The 23,514-nt window shown below is 36.5% G+C and overlaps 1 long non-coding RNA gene across 1 annotated transcript; it reads right to left on the reverse strand.

Annotated features, from left to right (window-relative positions):
- Window positions 1-1,368: 1,368 nt before the first annotated feature.
- On the reverse strand, window positions 1,369-22,551 carry LOC125280492. Its single transcript, XR_007187625.1, has 5 exons — window positions 22,330-22,551; window positions 13,406-13,522; window positions 3,422-3,517; window positions 3,155-3,198; window positions 1,369-3,059 (listed from the first exon to the last, which is right to left on the reverse strand). It is a non-coding gene; the product is annotated as an uncharacterized LOC125280492 (long non-coding RNA).
- Between the last annotated feature and the right edge of the window lie 963 nt (window positions 22,552-23,514).

A 23,514-nucleotide genomic window follows, 5' to 3' on the forward strand; every position in this document is an offset into this window, starting at 1 on the left:
GACTTTATAGAACAGTGGCAAGGAATAGTAATATTACCTAGCTCTGAGAGCCCCCAAGTGGTCGGGAGCATTTCCGTTGTGTTGTGGCTTGATTCCGTTGTGTTGTGGTTTAATTCCGTTGTGTTGTGGCTTTATTTCGTTGTGTTGTGGCTTGATTCCGTTGTGTTGTGGCTTGATTCCGTTGTGTTGTGGTTTAATTCCGTTGTGTTGTGGCTTGATTCCGTTGTGTTGTGGCTTGATTCCGTTGTGTTGTGGTTTAATTCCGTTGTGTTGTGAACTTATGTTTGCTTTTTTAATTTCGTTGTGTTGTGCACTACTGGGCCACCGTAGTTTCTGGATATTGATCTGGTGTTAGGTGTAGAATTCTGCCATCTGCTGGTTAGAGATTAACCTAAAAGAATTACAGTTTAAGAAATAAATTGTTTTGACCAGCAGGGGGCCATAGAGAGCCATTCATTTTACTGGATGTGGCTCATCATAACTTTTGTGAAACATTTTGTGAACTTTTTTCTAAACTCTTCACACAGTGAAGCACAACAGAAATCTCTGTGGGATAAACTGTGGATCATTTATCATTGCTTTGGCACAAAATGCATTCAGTGACTACATCTTTCAAATTACATTAATTCTTTTCTCACTTCGACACAACAAACGCCAAAACTCAGTGTACCTACAGGCCAATTACACATGCTTATATACTGTTTTCAAAACTTCAAAACAATAACATAATACAAAACTGAATAAGACAGAAATATGCTGCATTTCTACAGTAATATTGTAATGAAATATATTCTGAATCTAAAAAAAATCAAACACCATTAAAGCAATTATGAAACCGAACACCTACAAAAGCGTTAGTCTTTCAATGTTTATGTGTAAATAAAAGCCTAATTTCAAGCTGTTCATCATATAAAGTGATCGAGTCTCTTCAGAAAGTTTGGACTAAACCGCTCAATTTTACGATCTCTTTATGAACTGTTTGAGTGTCAAAGTGGTAGTTGCACAGTTGTCTATGGAGGGACAGAAATCTCTCAGATCTTCATTTGTGTTCCAAAGATGAATGAAGGTCTTACAGGTGTGAAACAACATGAGGGTGAGTAATTAATGACAGAATTTTCATTTTTGGGTGAACTATTCCTTTAGATTGTGATTAAATTATATACAAAGCAGTCAGAGAACCATCCCTTAATAACTGCTGGAGCTGTCAAACAGCTGTAGTTTATCAGTGACTCCCATTATAATCAGTGAAGAAATAGATTTCATTTTCTACCCTGATTTTGTCCCTCTGATTTGAACACTCTGTTGGAAGGGGCGTGTCTGCTGTGTAAACACCCACAGCTGTGATTGGCTGACATCTTTGCATATTAAATAAGTGTTACATGTGGAACTTTCTCAAAATCTTTACCTACGTTTACTACATTCAAAATTTACAAATGTTTTCACAGTAGTTCATACAGCCAACCAAAACTTTAATATATCAGGTGAAAACAATTGCAACAGAGAGTTCATCCCAATAAAAACATTGTGCCACAGTCAATGTCCTGGACGACAAGTGCTCCAATCCACTGATAGTGTGGCACACAACGCTGTCTTGGGGTCGCAAAACACAGAAAGGCTTCTAAATTGTTTAAACTCCCTCAATGAAATCAACTTTCCACAGAGTGATCAGGAGCAAACTGAGCGAAATTGTGTAGTTGTGGGACAATTTCCACTTTCACCATTCAGCTCCAGTACAAGAGTGGTTTGAGCATCATTTCAGGATGGTGTTCCTTCCAGCATATTCTTCTCTTGGAGATGGAAAGCATATGATCACAACCAACCAAGTAAGACTTCTTCAAGTCAATGAATGCACATGTGTCACCGGATCCATAAAGTCCTGTAAGTTCCTGTAAGTCCTGTAAGTTGTGAGGTGGAGCCTCCATGGATCTGACTTGTTTGTTCAGCACATGTGGTGTGGTGACTATAGCACTCAGGCCCCACTGACGACACCACATGCAGCATCTTCAGCTAGAGAAAGGGCTTAAATATTGAGATGTTCCACTCCCCCTTTACCTTTAGTAAAAATATCAGAGCGTTAAACTAAATCTACTGAACCCCAAATGAGAAAGAGGGAGAGGCATAATAACAACCTGAGCTCTAACGAGTCTCTGTTACATTACAGTTACATCAGTGGGGAGTCAATTTTCTGGAATAAACATTTTTAGAGCAAAAGCTAAAAAGACCTCAGGCTTCACAACGGACACTCATAAAGCTCAGACATTGTGCTTTTATGTGCATTTCAGCTTTCCATAATTCATGCATATTACATTTGCAAACAATATCACAACCTCATCTGGGTTTTTTTTTAAGTTATCAGGTTAAGTTATCTGTTAAAATGAGAACTGAGAGAAAAACACAACAGTTGCTGAATGTGCTAAAGTTTGTTAGCTTTATAAATTAGAGCACAGCTGTATATTCTGCTTTAATTTTACACTTTTGTCTGAAACATTCAGTACTTATTTATATCAAACTCTGACCAAAAGCTTCTGATCATTTCTTTCATTGTCGTCTGCAGAACAAAACACTGCGCTGTAATTTAAACATTCATCAGACTTCATGCCAACAGTCAAAAGTCTGATTCACAAAACTGACTAAAATATAAGGAAAAGGAGCATCACTGAAGACTTACAAAAAACACCAAACACGCAAACTTAATGCTAAAGACAAGGTGATAAATCATTCAGCTCATTTATATTCTCTGCTGTTGTTGGTCAAGCAGTGAAATGATTGACAGCAGCGTATTCACTGTAATCCTGATTATTCCTGCTACTGACACTGTCAGGACAGTAAGATTTCTTGTGGAAATTCACCACTGCGTAATTCAGATCCTCAGCAGATGTGATGCAGCACTGAGAGTCACCAGTGGCTTTCTGAACTGTAGCGTAAACGCAGTTAGAATCAGAGGGGTTTGTGGGTAATTTGGCAGTGGAATAAACAGTGTCAGAAGAATCGGAGGGGTTTGTGGGTAATTGTTTGTGAGCGTCTTTAATCTCCTCATAATCACAACCAGTGTGAGAAACCTGAGGAGAGACAGAGAAATTATTTACAGCTCTGAAGATCGTCAGGATGGAAGGCATTAGACATGAATATCATTTTATACAGTAACTGGACTCACCACTTCATGTTTTCTTGGTCCAGTCTGAGATGACGAATCACCACCTGCCAAAAACAAGCGTCCTAAATTAATTACATTATATTGCAATTCAACACTGATGTCTATTGTAAATTCTTTCACACAATCATCAAATATCTGTATTTTGCTCATGTCTCGTTTCAGCCTATAGGTGGTGACAGAAAGTGGGAAAATAGTTCAAGAAATCTGTTTTAATCTCAGTATAAATGGTGAATTTCTGCATCTAAATAAGTTAAGAATGAGTTTTACCTTGAGACTGACACTTCTTACAGAAAAACAGTAATAAGAGTCCAGCTATGATCAGAACCAGAAAAAACAGAACCAGAGGGATGATCAGAGAAGAGCCTGAAAACACAGGAGAAATAATGTAAGAATCTGATCACTTTGAGCGAAATATCAGATCTGCGTAACAAAACTAGCACAATGACCAGTCAAAACTAGCCCAAAAAGTAGCCCAAATGACCATATACCAAAGATCAAAACTCAAAATATGCCATTCCCATACCTAAAATACATATTTTACAGTCAGTGTTATGCAAATTGAAAACCACTATATCGTTGTGATTACAAACACAACTCAAACGCTCCTATCAGTGGCCCTCCTTAACAAAACTTAACATCTAGCACAGTTTTATCATTGCTAGAATGTAGAATATTTCAATATAAGCTTAGAAGCTTTTCAGTCAAGCACAATTTATGCAATATGCCAAACTTTTAACAAAAATAAATAAATAATAATAATTGTGACTGAGGTTTTAAATTTTGGTACTGATTCAGGTGGATTCAATCCCCTGCAGACAGTCAGTCAGAACTGTATAATCACATCTAATTTGAAAAATTCACCCTAGACTCCAAAATCTCATTAAACTCATGAAAAGATTTCTCATTCTGCATGTCTGCTCAACGCAATGTCAGAGATATCTGAAGAGGTGAAACCAAGAGGTTTTGAGTAGAAAATCCTTTCAATTTCAGTCAAGACTCAGGACTTCTACCGTCACAGTCTGTGCTCCAATGGTAACTTGGAGAGCTGTTTTGATTGAACGGGTCTCCCTCTCCCAGCATCCACTAAAGTGAGGTGCTCCTGGTGGACTGAACACAAACTTGATTTGCTGGGAAGTGAGGTGACCTTGTAGCTTGTGTTGCAAGGTAGCAAAGGATTAATTCAGCTCTCGTTCTCCACCCTTGAAATTAGTGCCTTGATCACTTAATTTGTACGGTTTCCCAAGTCAGGCGATAAAGGGCCATCAGGAAGGAGGCCCGTGCCACTCTGATCGCGAAAGTGCCCGTGAAATTTTTCCCCCCTGGAACGTGATTTCGGCCGAGGGAGAAACCCCATGACCCCACAAGCATTTTATCTTGTGATGCTGTCCGCAGGATTGTCCTTGGATCATAATGCCAGGTAACAGATGCTGTGAGCTCTTGTATTTCCGCCACCCGAGTTCCCACAAAACACCTTGTAACAACAAGAACTTGACAACAGCCAGGCAAGCACAGTTGTAGAATCTGACCAGAGTGTAAAGGAACAGATGGGGATGGTGAGTTCTGTGACAAGGACCTTGGAGACTGTTGCTTTCGGGGGGTAACACGTGATCTGGCCGCTCAAAATGCAACTTCAACTTGGCCTTCTGTGTTTTCTATTTGCAAATATGCCACAGATTCATAGGCCTGCTCAGATGCATCACAGAATATGTGTATATCACATCTGCTATTTGGGAGATCCATGTATGGACTGGAATAGCATCTTGGCAGTGATGTTTTTCCAGATCACCCAGTTCCTTCTCCCATGAACTCCATAAGCTGAGCAGATCTTCTGGGTTTTTATCCCATAGGCACTGCACCAGTGTTTTCACTCTGATTCACTTCCCTGTGTAGTGCAAAGGGTCTGACTGACAATGCAAGAGCAGTCCAAGGGTAGATTCATTGGTATCTTGCAGTCCCTGACTAAGCCAGAGCTCACAGCTGTTCGATCTTGAATCGGAGGGAAGGTGAGCGACCACTGTTGAGCAATTGCTGGCCCACTATCCCAATTCAAAGCCTCCCTCATTTAGGAGGGCACAGAGCTGATCAACAAGGTCTTTGGCGACACCTGTGGATGTCAATTGTCAACATAGAAGGACGTCTCTATCACCTCCCCCACCTGATCTCTTGGTTGACTGTGGTCTAGCACATGCTTTTGCAGGGAGAATGTGGCACAACAGGGACTGCAGGGGAGTCCCAAAGGGAAGTATCTGCCACTGGTACACATCTGGTGCTTGATCTATGGTTATGTCTCTCCACAGGAACCGTAGTAAAGGTTTGTCATCAGAAAGTGGGACCTGAAAGAAGCAACTCGTTCAAGTTTTGGCCCTCATAATAGAATAAGCAGTTGTAAACAACACGATTCTTGCCATTATGCATGACCATATAGTGAGGGATGTACCATGATTCTTGTAATGTCTCAGCCTCGCATGGTTGCAGTTTCTCCACATAGCCAGCATTCTTAAGTCTCTCAATCTCAGTTTTGTAAGCACAGGCCTGATCAGGGTTCTTCATCAGCTTTCACTCAACGCGGCTGGTGTCGCATACCGAATGACACCATCCACGTTAACCTGCAAAATTTTGTCTTGTAAAAGTCTGATGGCCTCTTGATCAAGTTTTGACTGCATCATTACTTCCTCTCTGTTGTATGGAATTACATCCATTGTACATCCAGATTTAGATGTTACCTCTTGAGCGGCTGCTTGGATTTCACTCCCAGTCATGGGTTTCTCTGTACCCAGCAAGATGCAAGTTGGTTTCCTAAAAGCTCTTGAGTTACGGCAGTCCTGCCTTTTCTTACTTCTGGGTTCTGGTGGGAGACCTGTCCTCTTGGAGCTATCATCTTGTACTTGGAGTTTGTACTCCAACCAGTTAGAGAAATCGAGGAGAGTAGTTATAGTTACCCTCATTGAATGTATGCATCTCTTGAAGCTATTTTCAGCTCATGAGGGAGTCTACTTTGAAGTCATGACACATGTGACCCACAGTCTAATTGCAGATGATTTATGAGGATCTGATACTTGAAACATTCTGTGGCTTCGTCAGGGAGGAGGTTCTCTAATGCCATGCACAACCTTGAAAACTCTCTTGGATCTGATGTCTTCATGGAGGGTATAGATGGCTTCGGTCCTTTCTGGATTCTCTCCTGGAAGCAAGGCACTGCAGATCTGGGTACGTTCTCAGATCATCGTGTAGGATAGGACTCTCTGACACCCAAGTATAGATAATAGTTGTCTCTGGACTTCTCATCACAGTGGATGGGTTCAGCATATGGATGAGGCTGAGCATGAGGAGGAACATTGAATCTCTGAGCAGGGGTACGATACCTTGACGTAGCTTAAGGCTGATCATCTGGTATAGGTGAAACAGTGCAGTCCCTCACCTGCTCTGTTATCTGCCTGATCTGCGCAGAGAGGTAATGATGGAAGTCTCTGCTTTGTGTGGTGGTCACTGGCTGGCTAGAACATGTTTCTGGCAAATGAAAATGAGGAGCTGGTACTGGAGACACTGATTTGTGTGGGTTGGCCACGTTTGTGGCTAGGATCTCTCATTTCATAACAGCATTCTCTGTTTTAAGGCCTTGTAATGCACTTTAAATTTAAAAGGTGTCAAATGCAGCTGCGAAGCTCATCATTCTCTCTCGGCATCTCCTCCCAGGTAGAGTGTCGACCCACGCAGCTTGTCCTTTGTATCTTGCCATTTATCCTGTAGCACCAGATCACTGGAGGGTGAACGCTGACTTATTGATGTGGAGACACTGGATGGACTCACAGTTTGAAGACAGTGGAGGATCTTCAGCATTAGCTTAATCATCACTGGAATTAAGGTTGGAGGTTGCTTGGATCTCCTCTCAGATCCAGGTCTTTGTACTTGGAAGTCTGCTAGATATGCAGGTGGCTTTACAAGTCATCTGGGGCAGACAACTGCAAGCTCTGACTCTGGTCAAGATGTCAATTCTCTGCAGTAATTCGAGCTCTGGCTCGAAGGACCACTTGTGACTGAGGTTTTAGATTTTAGTACTGATTCAGGTGGATTCATACCCCTGCAGACAGTTGGTCAGAATTGTAAAATGATTTCTAATTTGAAAAATTTACCCCAGACTACAGAATCTTACTGAAGCGTTTGCTGAAGGCAAAGTTGTGGTTCTGGAACAAAATAATCTTACATGGATTAATTATTTAAGTATGAATATTAGGTTTTGGATTAAATGTGCAACATGTACATTGTACATGTGTCTACCAAATTTCATACCTGCGCTTAATTGAAATTTTGTAGGTGGCGCTATCCAGCCATTTTGCCAGACCTAATTATGAAACCCATATCAGACGTAAATTTTCACCACTTCTGATGCGTGTGCAAAGTTTCATGAGTTTTCAAGTATGTTTAGGCCCTCAAAAATGTGATTCATTTCGGAGAAGAAGAATAATCGACTGAGCAATTACAACAGGGTCCTCGCACCATCGGTGCTCGGGACATAATAAGGCAGTTTAACACCATGTATGTGTAAATAATTAGAGCAGTCATTCTATGACTGCCCACAAAATGGCACCATTACCACACTTTGCGACTGAGGCACATTTATATGATATGGTAAACAGGAATTTATTACTCACAAAATAACTTGTTAAAACATTAATCTGTCATGGTAAATAATTTACATTAATTGCATCAGCTATAATGAAAATGAAAGCAAGCCTAACGGTGACAAATCAGCTATATAATGCTGTAAACATAAATGTACATATGGTGCTATGTGTCTCACTCGTGGCATAAGAACAATCAAATACACTTACTTATGATGCATGCACGGCACAACTATATTACATCAGTAACTTCGGGATGCTGCAGACAAACGTGTGATGAAGCGATTTACTCATGAAAAGAGTTTATTAGAAAAGACATAATGCTGACATAATGACATAAATGTTGATTGATCACATGAAGAAAGTTCAAGAAGCCTTTTGAACAGTAATAATAAAAAGTCAAACCGATTTCTAGATACATTCTAGGTACATTGTACATTCATGCTAACGATTTAAATAACAATCTTGTCTTGCACGTGTGCACATCAGTTGCTCTTCTATATAACTTAATGTACCAGCCAGTTTGTCATAAATAGATTTTTTGAACCATATGTAACAGCAAGTATGTAAAAATGGCATATTCTTCACATAAATCAACAATTTTTCCACTTTGGAATGCCAAAGCTGTCGAAATAAGAAATAAGTAAATACATAAATAAATATAGAAATAAATGGAAAATAATAATAATAAAATACATAAATATATAAAGTGTTTATATATTTTGTACCTTTTTCACATTGGTTTATTTTTTCATTTATTTGTACATTTCTTTGTCCATATGGAAATGAGGGGGGCGTGTTATACCTCAGACATAGCTATCGAGCTCAGAGTGGCAAGGGTGAACCTTTGAGGCCACAGTCTGATTAGTCAATCCTCCCCGTCCTCTTACATACATTTTCAGTAGTAGAGACACCGCAGACATGCCAAGCTGTTCACGGGAATCCTGCGCTTACAGCACAAGATTAAAAAATAAAGATTATACGATGCAAATTTTGTATGGAAGAAAACAGGAAGAAATGCACTTTCGCTAAAGATTTATAATTTATTCCACGCAGCGATTTTCAATTGCAAGTATCAGAGGATTATTATGAACTATGAAGGCAGCTGACATTAATGGAGGAATTTTGGAGCTTTACTCGCAAACTACGATTCCTTTTCATCAAGTAGAGAACCAGACTCGTTATAAACCCAAATACACTCGAATTTAGTACATGAACTGAAAAGTGTAGGCTACTATCAAAGTAGTAATAAAGATGTTTGCCGTCGTAATGATGACAATAGTGCACACAAAAGTAGTAGCTGTTCCCTGCTCCAGCACGGTTAGCGCTCACATTCAGGGCCGGCATAAGCTCAACTGCCGCTCGAGGTAAAACACCGTTGTGCCGCCCCCACTTTACACTCACAATTAAACTCGATCTTTGAGGTGCATGTGAAAGAATGAAGGTTTTGTTTATTGATTTATTAATAAACTTTCACTAATATAAAAGAATGTACAAGCATGTTTTCTGATTTCTTTTTTCACTCTGCAATGTAAAAAAATAATCAACACGTAACCACTAACTACAAATGCAAACACTTATGTTATATAATAGTAAGAATATCTCCTGGAAGATTCAGGAGAATTCCTGGTGGGCCGCTGATAAATTGGGCCGGCAGTAGCCTACTTCGACATAAAGAGTTTACAGGACGTGCAAAGCACAAGTCTCTAGTTCGTTTTCAATGAGACACACGAAAGCCGCAAATCGGTGGTAGTTCTAGCTAATTGCGAAGTGACGGTGTGCAAGCGGTTCTCAAGCCCAAAATCCCGTCACTTGCGCGTGCACACCTCTCCATTATGAATAAAGTTTATTATAAATATATGGCATTTATAAATATTGTGCACACAAAGGTGAGCAACATGACTGCTCTGCTTTCTCTCACACACATAGGCGAAAATCTCACAGAAATCTCATTTGTTATTATCTATTAATAAAAGACGGACAATACATTTTTTAATGTTTTTTGTTTTTTGATTGTTGCAGGTTCCCTATATCATTACATTAATAATTATTATGATTTAATTTTATTAGGATTTTTGTTCTGTTTTAATACAATTCACCAAAAAATATTATACTATTAATAGTATATTAATACTAATACTCCACTATTAATGCGTTCCCAGCAAGCAATAGCCGTCATTTCACCGTCTCGGTTAACTATAGACCCGATATAGTCCGGCTATGTGTAACCCACTTTTAGCCAAAATATTCTTTCCTTTGGTTACATGTCGTTTTTGCCAAAATAACTTGCGAGTTGTATGATATTGTATCATGTAAGTGAAGTCAACAGTGATTACAAGGTGTTTGGTTTCACATCTTTGACATGTTATATTGCGAAGGCTGTGCGTAGCTGCGATTTAGCTCGTAGTCAGACCGGCTATTTGTAGCCCACCTATAGTCAATCCTGATTTATTGTAGTTTTTGGACAGGAAGTGCTTGAGATGGTTGATATCTCATCATGTTCGCAATGTCAATGATTTCTACCAGATTTAAGTGTCATTTCATGACATGGTCTATATGTAGTCACGATTTAGCTCTGAATTGGATAGGCTGTGTGTAGTCTGCTTTTAGTCCACCCGGCGAAATCGAGGCAATCTGTAGTCTAGTTTTTACGGCTTGGCTATAGCCCTGATTCAGACCAGCAATGAGTGTAACCAAAATAGTGTTAAGTCATTTTCGACCACAAAGCTTGTGGGATTCTTGATATACTTGCATTTATACATTTATATGCAAGTAGCCTAAATATTTGAAACAGCATATTTTTGCTGTCACACAATCCTACGATATCATATATATATATATATATATATATATATATATATATATATATATATATATCAGGGTATAGCCAAGCCATATATTAATTATAATTATATACCACACATATATGACTGTATTTAATTTTAAGTTAAATAAAAATTTACAAATCTCAACCGCTAGATGGCAACTGTGGCTCTACTGAGACATGACCACTGGCAACGCGAGACTTGAACGTTGACTCTCGATCACTGTTGCCAGATCTCGCGATAAACATTTCCGCATTTTACAACTGTTGGAGACGGAGAGCAAGCAACAGCAAATGTTAAAGCAAATTCTTTCCTGCTTTTGGTCTTGTAAGTATCTGTGTTTTTCATTTTGACATTTGTTTATTATTTATGTACATTATGTGTAGGAACCGTGACATTTTAGCGGGTAGGCCTAACAGTGCAGACAGTAAAACGTGGTTAGATTAACATACATGCACATGTACTGTAGTGTTTCCTTGTGCCCTAAAACTCTGTAATTATCTAAATACAAGGGGGTAAACATGAAACCTGTGCACCCTACTATTATATGTTATGGAAGCCTTGTATATCTTTTAATCTTTTGATCATTATGACATAAAAATATGAGTTTTTGATTTGGCAAGGCAAGTTTATTTTGTATAGCAAATTTCAACAACAAGGTAATTCAAAGTGCTTTACATAAAAAATGGAATTCATGGAACTGAAAATTAATCAGGTTGTTTTATGAACCAAAAAAAATATTGTTAACATTTTTTATTTAACTTTTTTTTTCAATGTTTTATATTTTTATTATGTTACACGTTGTAATTTTCTTTTAATGTTTTGTAAAATTTAATTTATTATTTTTTTTATCATTGTGTATTATCTTGAGTTCTTTTTCTAAATAAAACCTTTTATATTTAATTTGTTTGGACGGATTGTCATTTAGGAGAACCTGTTATATTTAAGTGAAAAGAATCCTTTAGCCATTATTTTGTTGTCTATTACATGTATAGATGTAGTCATTCATTAGTAGTGTAATTGATGACTAGTCTATTTTGGGGTTATGGTTAGACGTCTATTAGATTTTCACTAACAGCCCCAATTCAGCCTTATTTTAGCCTAGACCTGTATTAACCGTCTATTAGACATAAATATGTAATTGTCTAATAGTCGTCTAATTGATGACTAGTCTACTCTTGGGTTATGGTTAGACGTCTATTAGATTTTCACTGACAGCCCAAATTCAGCCTTATTTTAGCCTAGACCCATATTCATCGTCTATTAGACATATATATGTAGTCGTCTAATAATCGTCTAATTGATGACTAGTCTATTTTTGGGTTATGGTTAGACGTCTATTAGATTTTCACTGACAGCCCAAATTTTGCCTTGTTTTAGCCTAGACGGCGGGGCTATGTTTTGACGGCTATTAGACGTCTAATAGACATAAAATTGCTTGCTGGGTTGTGACTGGGGACGTTTAACCTGTCTAAAACAATCCCGCACCCTGTTATAAAACACATAACCGTATTACTTTAATTTAACATGAATAGTTATGTTACTACCTTTTAAAGTTGAAACAGATAACGATGTTTCTTTTGATAATTGATGATATTGCGCTCTGCTCTGGTCCAGGTTAGCGGCGCGTGCGCGACCAAGTGTATCCGTGACAGTGTAGCTGCACAGCCCCCTCTGTTGGTGAATATAATCACTACATGCTCCGATAACCAACAGGCTGCTATGTTGGTCGAGCTTTTTTGCAATGTATTTGCGGGTTATTTTGAATGAGCTATAAAACAGGGACATTTCCAGGGACAGCTCCAGTCGGGGACGGAGCACCAAAAACCGGGACTGTCCCCGGAAAACGGGGACGTCTGTTCACTACAGTAAACCACTGTTAATTTTAATAGAAAATAGGCCTACAGTAAGGGAGCATGGCAGAAGGCGCGCAAAGAGTGCTCCCTCTGTAAACACTAAAAAGTTGTCATATCTCACAAAGTTCTGTTATAATAAATGAAGCTGTCACACATTGAATCTCTTATTTACATAATGTCTAAATTTCTTTGTTTTTATGAGATAATTTGTGATCGTGCAAACTCATAGTCCACTCACCGCTCAAAACACCAGTTTTTATGTTCAGTGATAGGTATGCTGCTGTAGGTTGGGGTGGAGTTTGGTAGTCAGTAGAATAAGGGAAAGATAATTTAGATTTAGAATAACTAATCGGGTGATAACTTTTTGATATAAGTGAAATAATTCCATAATTCCATTGCTATGTCTGAAGTAAAACACGACTCCCTCATTACCATAAGGTCAAAGACATGTATAAATAAATGTATACATAAAAACATATATCAATAAATAAGTGTGGATATAAATAAAAGTGGAAATAAATAAATACATTTATAACTAAATAAATGACAAAAAATAAATAAATAAATAAATGTGGGGAAATACAATGAAACATAAATAGGGAAATACACACTTATTTCTTTATTATTTTTTACATTTCTTTTGTTTATTTATTTATTTTACATTTCTTTTTTACATTTCTTTATGTATTTATTTATTTCTTGTTTCGGCAGCTGTGGCATTCCATATCAAACCACCAAAATGCAGATTAACTCAATATGCAAGACTGATAAGGTTATAATTGCTATTTATTTTCATATATTAGCTACTTAAAATGTATTAAATGCAATATTTATTTTAGGGTGGAAAATAATTTATTTCTATGTTTAGTAATATATTTCAGCCGCTAGGGGGGTCAGGCCTCCTCACAAGCTACACCCATTGATCATGTTTGTATTTCAGCACAAGCTCACCTGCTGATGTGTTTGGAGACGCCAGTGATGTAGAAGTACTGGAAACAACTGTGCTTGGTGAAGTTTTGACTGATGAAGAAGAAGAAGTAGATGATGATGGTGGTGGTGATGATGTTTCTGAGAATTTTGTATAAAAAAAAATGGAAAAATTAATTTCTAAATTGTTTTTTTACACACACAAGTATCTGTATCAGTGTTGTCAAGTTCTGTAACACTTTACAATAAGGTTAACATTAGTTAATGCATTAGTTAACATTAACTAACCATGAACAACACCTCTGTTCAGCATTAGTTAATCTTCCCTTGTGAAAAAAAAGTGCACTTTAGTATACTTTTATAAAGTGTACTTATTGCAAAAATAATATACTTTAAAAGAACACACTTAAGTGTGAATTAAATGTAATGTTTTCATCGCTTAAGTGCATTATATCTGTACTTAATTTCAAATATATCACATATTAAGTTCATATTAAATGCAATAAGTTGAACTTAAGAGTGATTTTTTTGAACAACTTAAGTGGTACTTTAATACAACTTCATGACAACCTTCGTAATTGCTTCTAGTACCTTTAAAATATAGTTGAAGTGCACTGCCCAATGCACTAACAAGCAATTAATGTGAACTAAAATATATTTTAATATCAGTTATCAATACACTTAAGTGTGAATTAAATGTAATGTTTTCAGCCGCTTAAGTGCATTCTATTTGTAATTAATTTCAAATATATCACAGATTAAGTTCATATTAAAGTTGAACTTCTGAGTGATTTTTTTTAAAGCACTTAAGTAGGACTTTAATACAATTTTTTATGTACTTCAAAATATGGTAAAAGTATACTTCCGAATGTACTGACAAGCAATTAATGCGAACTTAAATATACTTTAATGTAATTTACATGTACACTATTATATAATTTAATACATTTGTAATTACATTTTTTGTACATATAATAATGAAGTTACAATTTAGTATATTTCAAAATATTACAATCAACACAAATGCAAATTGAAACCCTCTACATTTATTGACAAAACAATCTCTAAAACAAATACACAAAAACCTTTTTGTTGATGCACAAGAAAAACCCAAGAAACACTATACACAATCACAAACAATTACAACACTTTAACGCTCATTTAGAAAGAGTCTGGAGGACAGTGAGGCTTATATGCACTTTAATTTTCTCCATCACATACAAAGGTACCTAAACCTACCATCACAATCTTTCTGCATTTTTACATTTTCAGATAAAATCATTCTGTATAAGATGATAAATAAGATAACACCCATGAATTAATACAAACAAAATGTAAAGAAAAGAAAAGATTCAAAACTTTGGGTAACACTGTACAATAATTTTCTATTAGTTAACTACTTTAGTTAACATGAACTATGAATGAAAAATACTTTAAGCATTTATAAATCCTAGTTAATATTAAGTATGCATTATTAAAATCAAAAGTTGCATATGTTAATAGATAATGCACTGTAAACTAACATGAACAATAACTATACATTTTATTAACTTGAGAAAAAAAAAATTGTATTGCCTAATGTTAACAAATATTGATAAATACTGTAAAAAAAAAGTCAATGCACATAGTTAGATAATGTTATCTAATATATTAATTGATGTTAACAAGCGAGACCTTTTGTAAAGTGTTACCTTTTGTAAACCTTGTTACTTATAAGCTCTGCAACCCTTACTAGCACAAACATTAAACAGGACAAAAAGGTTTCTTCTAAAATCTTACTCCAGCATTACAGTGAATGTAATTTTGAAAAGAAAAAACAAAACAAACAAAAAAACAATGAATTCCAAAGGCACAAAAACAAGAAAACCAAAATTGTCTGTCACCACCTTTTTTTAAGTTGTATGAAAAAGTGCTGTTTATGTCAATGTCCCAGAAGCTCTTCATCGGCAGAAAACCTTAAATGTCCATGAAGCTGCGAACCACCTCTACACAGTATGCGTAAATGAACATGTTCCAAAGAGGCAAGAAAGTAAAAAAAATAAATACCTGGAGGAAAAAAAAAACAAAAAAGAAGTAAGAGTCAGTCCATTATTATAATTGGTTCAATCGAATGAAATCAATAGATATAGACATATATACAGAACTCCAAAGTTTATATCCACCTTTGTAGGTTTGAAAATAATAAAAACCCATTTGGTATTCCCTAAAGGCAAAGAGTTGCTGATAGTGATTGAAGCCTGTGGCCAAGATGTTTACTGTGTACTGATAATTTCCTCCACTTTAATACCAGTTACAGTGTGAAATAAATATGAATGAACATATGAAGGTGTGTTACAACATACAGTACAACTGACCCATAACTTGTCACATTTAATCGCTCAATCAGTGTTTCAACGCGTGGAAAGACGTCAATGAAACAGCTTGTAAACAATGTCACGTAACATCACATTTACTTCAGAAAAATCATATTCAGCATAAACTCATTAGTCAGCTATAGAGAGGAGCATTCTGCTAATTATATGCACCACGTTACATATTCATTATAATTTTATTTTAAATATTTTTTTTTATAATTAATTTATGTATTTAATGTTTGAATACATAATTTATGACAGCTACAATTTAAATGTTTATATTTCAAAAAACAATTTAGAGTAGAAATATGATTATGTAATTCTAAAGTTTACATAATCATAACTTTATTATAAAACAAACAAATCATACAAATTAGCATTGTATTTGTTTCTTTATTTAGTACTTCCCTGATGAAGCAGTTCATTCTGCAAGGTGTAAGTAAACTTTTGACCGCAACTGCATCACCTAAGATGAATTACCTCAGTCATCAGGACAACACTGTTGTAGAATCCTGGGAGAAGCTCCTTCACATTTCCCACAAACACCAGGATTCCAGTGACCACACCATCTTCACTGACACTGGCCTTTCAAAATAGAGAACATTTTTATAAACATTTTTATTCCTACTTTACAAGGAATTAAACTTAACTTTATCAATTACACAAATATAGATAAATAACCCAAGGCCCAAGCAAATTGAGGGGTTTTGCTTTGAAAATAATTATATAATAATATCATTATATATAAATATAAATATATAATGATTAGATGGGGATTTGTAAGTGCACAGGTGAGAATTTATTACTTGCAAACAGAAAAGATTCAAAGCATTTAAAAGCTATAAGGACAGTTGATGGCAGTGTTTTAGCTTGTAGTGTGTGATCAGGGTGGCTGAATTAATGGAAAAACATGGAACATCACCTCATCAATACAGGTCTTTGATTCCACACAGCTTGCACTGTATCTCCAATAACAAATCTGTACTGATCCTACAAAATGAATATATAAAACAACAGATAAGCACAAAAATATTACATATTACAAACACAAACAGTAATTGAACAACTAACTTTTCAAATGCAAAAAGAAACATAGATTATAAGCATTACTGGTGGTTATAATAGCGATTAAATGTATATAATTGTCTTTAAATGTTACAAGATCAGATCTTTGAATTTAGTTCTGCAAATTTAACTTAAAGTCATTTAAAATGATTTAAAAAGTCAGAGTTCAATTAAAATATATTTTCAGCAGCCAAACTCTTTGAACACGCCCACACACGCGACCACGTTCATATTGTATAAGAAATTATTATAATGCAATCATAAATAAATTACAGGAAACATGATTAATTCACCTCCATATTGCGATTAAACTAAATAAGTTACACTCATAAGAACTGCTATGTTCCGGTGAAAAAATAAAAAATGAAGAGAGCATATATCAATATCAAGATACTTACTTATTTGTAATACATAACGTCTCATCTGTAGTCATCCAAACGTGCGCTCCTTTGTATTCTTCTTTGATCAGCAAAGTTGCCTCGCGCATCGCGATCACAGAAAGATGGCTGAAGGTGCATTTTTCAAACTCTGGTGAAGTAATGCGCCGTCATGACGTAGTATTGTGGCGCATGCGCATGATTAAATTTGTTCAAGTTGGAAGTTTTTCTAATTCATTGTTGTAAGTTTACAGAACTTGACTCATTCACCTAACTGAAATTCAATTATTTTATAGTTTAGTCTGATTAAAATTAAATGTATTTTAACTGAATATGAATTCAAATTATTTTTTAGATCTGTTAAACTTTTGCTTGCAATTAAATAGGTTTAATCAACTTAGAACAACAATGATATTATAAGTATTATACAGATATGTAAAGTACAGCACTGTTGCATTAAGTATCACAAATACAGCACTCCGTAAAAAAACAAACAAACAAAAAAAAACATTTTATGTCAAATATTATGTAGAAAACTGACACTAGTCGAGTTTAGAGCAGGAGCTGGTGATAAAAAATTTCAACAATAAGTTGTACAGGATTATACACTGTATAAGCAAGTGTTTTGAAATTCAGAAAAATAAATTTCAAGTGTATTAATGCACACAGTATTTATTAAAGACTAAGCACATTTAAAATACATTAACAAATGTCATCTTGGACAACACACTTAAGTTGAAATTAAAATAAATTATTTTTCATGTGCTTTAATATAAAAGTCAATACATCAGAATAAGTTTACTTATTTAAAACACTATAAAGTCATAATTAGGTAAAAATTAAGTGCATTTTTAAAAAGTGCACTTAAGCATGTTTAGAAATATTGTCATGAAAGTGTACTTTCTTCAAGTACAACTTAATAAGTCATTATTACAAAGTGCATTTTTAAAAAAGTGTTAATAAATATTGTCATTTAAGTGTACTTTCTTTAAGTACAACTTAATAAGTCATTATTACAAAGTGCATTTTTAAAAACTGCACTTAAGCGTGTTAATAAATATTGCTTTTAAAGTGTACTTTTTTTAAGTACAACTTAATAAGTCATTATTACAAAGTGCATTTTTAAAAAGTGCACTCAAGTGTGTTAATAAACATTGTCATTAAAGTTTACTTTCTGTAAGTACAATTAATAAGTCATTATTACAAAGTGTATTTTTAAAAAGTGCACTCAAGCGTGTTAGTAAATATTGTCATTTAAGTGTACTTTCTTTAAGTACAGCTTAATTTGACATTATTACAAAGGGCATTTTTAAAAAGTGCACTCAAGCATATTAATAAATATTGTCATTAAAGTGTACTTTCTTTAAGTAAAACTTAATTTGACATTATTACAAAGTGCATTTTTAAAAAGTGCACTTAAGCATGATAATAAATATTGTCATTAAAGTATATTCTATTTAAGTACAACTTAATTAGACATTATTACAAAGTGTATTTTTAAAAAGTGCACTCAAGCGTGTTAGTAAATATTGTCATTTAAGTGTACTTTCTTTAAGTACAACTTAATTTGACATTATTACAAAGTGCATTTTTAAAAAGTGCACTTAAGCATGATAATAAATATTGTCATTAAAGTATATTCTATTTAAGTACACTTAAGTGGCCTTTAATTTTAATTATATTGTATTATCTGCAAGTGCACTTTTTAAAAAGTATACTAAGTACACACAAAGTACACTTTCAATACAATTAAGTGCACTTCTTTTTCACAAGGGATTTGTTAACATTAACACACATATATCATGTTAACAGTGCAATTAGTTAACGTTAGTTAACGGTGCTAAATAGGATCTTTTCGTCGACTGAGAAACCAAAGACTGAGTTTTTGAAATGAGCGCATGCGTAAGAACAATTTCAAAGGAACGCCTCCCAAAACTCGTGCACGAGTATTGGAACACGAGTGTTTACCACCGGCATTCGCTGTGTCGTGTTAGTGGATTCATTGTGTCGGACTCAACGCAGGTAACTCATAATCTGCAGTTGTTACTCCTGTCTCCTGACAAAAACATTGCATGCGGCGCCTGTGGAGTGTGGAAAGTTACTGGAGCGCGCAGCCGCGCACGTCTCTCACATGGAACGTCACGGCAGTGATTGACAAGCCAGAGGGCCAATCGTTTACGCGATGATCGTATTGCATTCAACCACAATTGTCTTTTGATTTCTGTGAAGGAATGTCTGCCGGGCTCCTGTAAAACTTTAGTTTTGAACCAAAAGTGTGATTCCTTCTATTCTGGCAGCCAAAAACACAACAAGATGACATTTTAAAGTCAAAACCTCAAACTTTTAACGCGCCCGCTATGAGTTCTTCCTTATGTTTTGCCTCCAGCTAGAGCGGTGACATCACAGTGATGTAGGCGATTAAGGAGTCATTTTTCAAGACAAGCCGTGATCAAAGTTAATGATAGAGATGTCGTTGTTAGCCACCATTTCAGTCCTGTGTGTAATGCAGCTCACTGTCATCGAATGTGTATGTTTCGATGATGTAAATCTCCGGACAAGTTTTCATGCGCACGTCCGTTTTTAACGCATCTTGATTGTCGTACAGTCTGACATTTATGACAGCTGAGATCCCACAGTGTGACATGAGGATCATGTTCGTACAGTCTGACAAGTAACCATCGTAAAGGACTATTATAAATCGCTCAGTGTGAACCCGGCTTTACATGCGGGACTGAAATGGTGGCTAACAAAGACATCTCTAGTGTTCATTTTGACAATGGCTTGTCTTGAAAAGCGAAGACAATTTGACGTTTGTCGTAGGAGAAGTCACACTGGAGGATTGTGCACCAAATCTTCTGACACTGCCAGAATTTCGTCGGAGGTAAAATTTGATCGCAACGGTCATTAATCAGCTGTCAGTGAACATGTCAAACTAGCGATCAAAGACTACAGATTTTAGCCTAGGATTATAGGAATCTTTTAGGATTTGCAAAATTTGTCTCAGACGACCAAATCGTGGCCAAAATCGCACAGTGTGAACCACCCTTAAGAGTTGGTTCTCGCGAGAGCGCGAGTGGAAGTAGCGCCTAGCCAAGTGTGCGATATTGCTTGTGAGTGTGTGAGATATATAAGTGGTATAACCTCGATAAATGCCAAAAAGGTGGTAAATATTCACTTGTATTCAAGGCCCTCTGTGAGATTTGGATTGTATTTAATAATCCAGGGTGAGTGATTTATGTTTTATATTGAAGCATAAATGTACATTTTTGTGCTAATATTTTGAAACTTGTGTAATCTTGATTTGTGTTGAATTATTTGTTTCAAATTCAAGACTTTATCTATGATAAAGCTAATACTGTGACAATTCAGTGATAGTTGAATGATGCATGTGTTATATGTGCTACTGTTTTAATTTCAGGGGTGTAAAGGCCACTACCATTGTCTTTCTGATTTTGTGTTATTTTTAAATGCCATATTGATTCTTATAATTTGGAAAGAGGAAACCAATTCTCATTTAATTTATTTCCAAACATTTTGATGAAGTTTATTCAACAAGGATTGATTTTTTTTTTTTTTTTTTTTTTTTTACACATTTCTAATGTTACAAAAGATTTCTATTTCAATAGTCTTCAAACTTGCTGTTCTGTGAATCAACAGGCACTGTATCATGGTTTCCTGTTTTCAGCACTGATAATAGTAGCTAAAAATGTTTCTTGAGCAGCAATGTCAGGCTTTTGGAAGGAGCGAGGACTCAATATGCAGGGAAGAGGGCTTTTATTAATAATAAAATGAAACAAAAACAACAAAAACTACCCCGAGGGGGAAAACAGACTAGACAAAAAAAAAAAAAAACACTTGACTTGGACTTGACTTACTTGACTTGGAGGAAAAACATGAGGGAATAAACAACGACGAACCAGCACAGGACTGCAAACACAAGGAGAATAAATAGGAGAGCAAACAAGGCAGGTAACGAGGGAGGACAGGTGGGGCAAATCAACCAATAATCAGGTAACAAGATGGGCGGGGTCAAGACAATAGACATGAGAGCACATGGCACAAAGAAACACATGACAAGCCATGTGCTCACACCAAACAAAACAAAGACACAAGCACATGGCCAATGAAGACAAAATCACAAGCCATGTGCTTACACAAGACGAGACATGAACACGTGACTATGAAAACTCATAAGCCACGTGTTCACACAAAACAAGACAACATGAGAGCACGCAGCCCGTGAACACAGACTGCGTGCTACACAACAAGACAAAAACACAACATGAAAGCACGCGGCAGGTGGAAAAACCGCGTGCTACACAAAACATGAGACAAGAGCGCACGGCAAGTGAAAGTACACACAACCCGTGCGCTCACAATAAAGACAGGACTGGGAGCGCGAGTGTCCGAATCCCGACACGAAACCGAAACCAAACTAGACACGAGTGCCGGGATCCGAACACCACGCTCCCAACATGAAACAAGGCACGCAGACAAGAGAGCGCACGGCCCCGAGAACACTCGAGACCGTACGCTCACACAAAAACACGACAAGAACGGGAGTGTCAGAGCTCTGTCACAAAACCAAGAAATAAACTAGACCGAAGTGACAGAACCCTGACAAGCAAAACAGCATATTAGAATGATTTCTGAAGGATCATGTGACACTGAAGACTGGAGTAACAGGAATAAACAGCCATTTAAAATATATTAAAATAGAAAACAAATCACAATATTACTGTTTTGCCTATTTTTGATCAAATAAATGCAACCTTGGTGAGCCTAAACATAAAGAATTGTATTATTCCTTTTGAAGAGCAATAGGCCTATATCATATCAAAATGAACAAGAATTTAAGAACAATACCAGAATAGATATAGGTCCACAAAAACATTTCTACAGGTTTATTTCAGTTGTTACAGTCTGTGATGTACTTAATGATACAACTAATAAAATACAGAGTTTTAAAACATCGCAAAGGAAGAGCACAATGAGCTGAACTCATTGTAGACGATAGCTGAAGGTTGCTCTGCTGTTACACGACGTGTCTGTCATTGTAACAGATGACTGCACAAATCGTGCATACTGTTTCCTAGAAATAAACAACTGTAGTTTATGCATAAGTCAGCCGCGACGCTGAGAATATAGTTACCTTTATGGAATAATCCACTAATGTCTTGAGATGCAATGTGAACTAAAATTCTCAGTTGCACGTGCAATCGTGCATGTCTAGGAAACTCCACCTTCGGAAACCGAAAATCTCAGAAACCGAAAATCTCGTAACACCGGCCGCACGCCCCGTCCGCGCGCAGCCCAAATTTCGAGACCGCATGAAGGTTGCGCGTGCAGCAGCGCATGCGCAAGCTGGAAAGAAGAGTCCACTAGGTGGCAATATGCACAGTACTGAGCACAATGTGCAGTCGTCGAAGAAGAGTGTGTAAAGAACGATTCAAAAATAAGACAAGTAAACTCTAAAGCATGCCTTCTCCATCGTTTTTGATTCTCTCTTGGTGAAGGACACTGAACTGTACGTCTGATCACGACCACGATGGTTTTGTGGCGAGGGGGGCGTGGTTCAGCGGAGTCTGCAACCGGAGAGAGAGCCGGGAGACACATGGTCAGTGAGTGGGTTAAATGTAAATCGCGAACACCTGTTTCTAATTCCAGTAATTGGCATGGAGACAGGATAAAACACCAGGAGAAGCAGGAGTGTGTGTGTGTGTGTGTGTGTGTGTGTGTGTGTGTGTGTGTGTGTGTGTGTGTGTGTGTGTGTGTGTGTGTGTGTGTGTGTGTGTGTGTGTGTGTGAGTGAGTGAGTGTGTGTGTGTGTGTGTGTGTGTGTGTGTGTGTGTGTGTGTGAGTGTGAGTGTGAGTGAGAGTGAGAGTGAGAGAGAGAGAGAGAGAGAAATTCCTCCTGTCCTGGTCTGACCCTCGAGGGCAGAGAAATCAAATGCCTCCTGTACGCCGACGACCTTCTGCTGCTGTCACCTCATGAAGAGGGACTGCATGAAAGCCTCTCAATTCTAGAGCAGTACAGTAGCGACTGGGCCTTACCAATTAACATGGAAAAATTCAAAATCATGATCTTCCAAAAAAAACCTCGCCTTACTGACAAAAAATATAATTTTACAATCGGGGGAACACTTCTCAATCATGTCACATATTATAATTATTTGGGTCTCACAATCTCAGCTTCTGGACAATTTGAAATGGCAATGAAAGATCTGACCGATAAGGCACGCAGGGCTTATTACAATATAAGAAAATCATTGTTCAAATTCAACCCACCCATAAAACTGTGGATGAAAATTTTTGATGCCATCATCAAGCCCATTCTT

This window comes from Megalobrama amblycephala, linkage group LG12 (genome assembly GCF_018812025.1).
Source record: "Megalobrama amblycephala isolate DHTTF-2021 linkage group LG12, ASM1881202v1, whole genome shotgun sequence".
NCBI lineage: Eukaryota > Metazoa > Chordata > Actinopteri > Cypriniformes > Xenocyprididae > Megalobrama > Megalobrama amblycephala.